At 41.3% G+C, this 2,610-nt stretch overlaps 1 protein-coding gene and 1 long non-coding RNA gene across 3 annotated transcripts in view; both read left to right on the forward strand.

Moving 5' to 3' along the window:
• Nucleotides 1-2,610, forward strand: part of zdhhc3a (zinc finger DHHC-type palmitoyltransferase 3a) — a 16,373-nt gene that overhangs the window by 8,365 nt on the left and 5,398 nt on the right. The gene's annotated exons all lie outside the window — the stretch shown is intronic.
• The window catches only part of LOC123968242, a 2,389-nt gene continuing 1,992 nt past the window's right edge, over nucleotides 2,214-2,610 (forward strand). Inside the window, exon 1 of the long non-coding RNA XR_006824419.1 lies at nucleotides 2,214-2,602. This is a non-coding gene — a long non-coding RNA (uncharacterized LOC123968242). The remainder of the gene's footprint in view (nucleotides 2,603-2,610) is intronic.

Raw genomic sequence — 2,610 nt, forward strand, 5'->3', positions numbered from 1 at the left:
GTCTGTTGGTGTGCCTGTGTATTGGAGCTCACCAAACCAAACTCCTTTTCCTGCTTTCAGCTTCTTTTTGTCTGCAACTCTAGGTCAGATATATGGGAGAGATTTAATCGTTAAATCAAGCAGAGGGGGACGTACAGGCGGCTGTACAACACACAGAGGGCAAGGCACAAGCAACTACATAATGCTTGTAGACAGAGCACTAAAATACTTGCTTTGTGGTCCAGATGATTTTCATAAACGGTTCCAAGTATTTTCTTTCTTTATATTTAGTATTTGGAATTTGGTTTGTGATTACTGACTGGGTCACAAAAGCCCACCAACTGAAGTTTGGTTGTCTCTCGTTTTCAGGGCATAGAGCAGTTGAAAAAGGAAGAGAGAAGATGGGCTAAAAAAACTAAGTGGATGAACATGAGGGCGGTATTTGGACACCCTTTCTCCTTATTGTGGTTTAGTCCCTTCTCCACCCCTGACCATGGGAAGGCTGAGACCTACCAGTATGTGGTGTGAGAGCTCAGCGCAGGGAACGAGGCGGCCCGGGTCAAAACCAAAGTGGGAAGCCCTGCCCAGCCCCACAGAGCTCAGCTATGGCAGTCTGTTGTTCCCAATGCTGAACATGATTTCCATTGTATCTCCCACGCTAGCCATGGACAGCTTTCCATCTGCTTTTTGTGTTGCCAACTAAGTGCGCTATACGTTTATTTTTGTGTTGCCTTGAGTGAGTCGAGTTGCAGAGAAAAAGAAAACCCTTTCAGTTTGTGAATGCTGTTTGCAAACACTGTGGTAAATCTTTTCTTTTCTGGACTATTTTTTTATTTCTGTTGTTGAATCAGAAGCCTGCTCTTTTTCTTGCTTTGTGTTTACTCCTGCTACCCCTTCAAGGTTTAGTTCAGCTAAATTCCAAAAAGCTTCATCTTCCCACTTATCCCTAGTGGTGTATGGCCATGCTGATAGTTTAAGGTGTGAGAGATCCACCCCTGAAAACGCTCCAATACTCCAATTCAATGGAAGAGAATGGAAATTAATTTAGGGCTGCCTCTGCTGATTAGTTTCATTGTCAATAAATCTACCAAATATTTTCTTGATTAATCTTTAAAATATTAAGAGAGTGCCCATTACGTGTTCCCAGAGCCCAATTTGATGTGTTTAACCTCCTTGTTGTGTTCAACCAACGGCCTAAAACTTGAAAGATATCCATTAAAAACCAAGAAATATTCTGGAACCTGTAACTTTGCTAAAGAAACTTTGTCAAAATAGTTTGATATGTTTTTTGTTGGGTTACTAATCGTTTATAATCAACTATTAATTTCAGCTCTAATTTGTGGTCAAAGCATTGAAAAATGACATTAAAGAAAGTCCTTGCAGAATTGATACCTTGGTGAATAAGGGTGATTCAGAGACCTCGCTGTCAGTAGTTTTCACTGGGACTGATTTCAAGAAACCTTTTTACAGTGAGATCTACTGAGTATCCAGGGTGACCAGGGCATTGTTTGTGGATATACAGTTTTGCTTGTGCAAGCAATGCGAACAAGGTTCCATTCACCTCCATTGTACATTGGTGAGAACAGATTATTCCAATCCTAGTCAAATTAAAACCTAAACTATCTGCGTGGCTACATAGTGCTAGAGGTAAACGGGAAAAATAAGTATTTTTGTAATTTGGGGGAATTGTCCCTTTTTTAAATGTGTCTCTTGTCAGATAGTAATCAGTAGTGTGTTCCAGATATGGACAAAACAAACCTTTTAAATCGGTCCAAACTGGAATGGATTAGATGAACGGTTGGGTTACAGTAGGTTCAGCCTCTGCAGTAACAGATCCATTCTAGGGCGGACCCTTTTAGCTGGTGCCAAATACAGCACATAAAGGAGCAGTTTGCCATCGTTCGATTTTATAATCATGAAAATGTTTCTGCTTAAAGTGAAGTTCAGGCTTGTCTCACCCGTTCTAACAGTTAGGGATGACATCGATTCCCAATGTAAAACCAGTGCTCATTATTATTTAAAATCTGTTCACCACACTGTGTGGAACTTTTTACAGTGTATCCCTTCTTACAATCCCCAGTATAGATTGAATATACTGACCCCCCCCCCCAGTGAAAAATCCAGAAAGTAGAAGGCAGCAAACCTTTGATAACGTTATTGATGGGTGGTTTTCAAACTTCTCACAGCTCCCCTGTGAGACACATAAAGTAGCCAGTGTTTTCCCATTAGACAGACCGAAGGATCCCTCTTAGAAAACTGCACAAGGCCGTTTAATCGTGTGTTTTAAAAGACTTAATACCAACATGTTGCCCAAGTGTGGAACACTCTGCCTGATTCCTCTCTGATGCATGAACAAAGCCTTTGCTGGAGGGCGGAGATGTATTTTTGTCTTTACCAAAACAAGCCAGGAAGTTTTTTTTTTTTGTTTGCTCCGGCTTGCTTTGGTGGTGGGAAGTTTTGCTGAATCACTCTTGCAACGTTCAATGAGGAAAAGAGTAAAAATGTCAACCTGAGCTCGTCTTTCAGCTGCAGAACGTGGCTGTTAGAATGTTGTCGGTCGAGTTACCAGCCTGTCAGCGACCATATTGTAGCATATGCTCATTCGCCCTTTTTTTGAGGAAAGGTTTGGCC

Source organism: Micropterus dolomieu, linkage group LG03 (genome assembly GCF_021292245.1).
Source record: "Micropterus dolomieu isolate WLL.071019.BEF.003 ecotype Adirondacks linkage group LG03, ASM2129224v1, whole genome shotgun sequence".
Lineage (NCBI taxonomy): Eukaryota > Metazoa > Chordata > Actinopteri > Centrarchiformes > Centrarchidae > Micropterus > Micropterus dolomieu.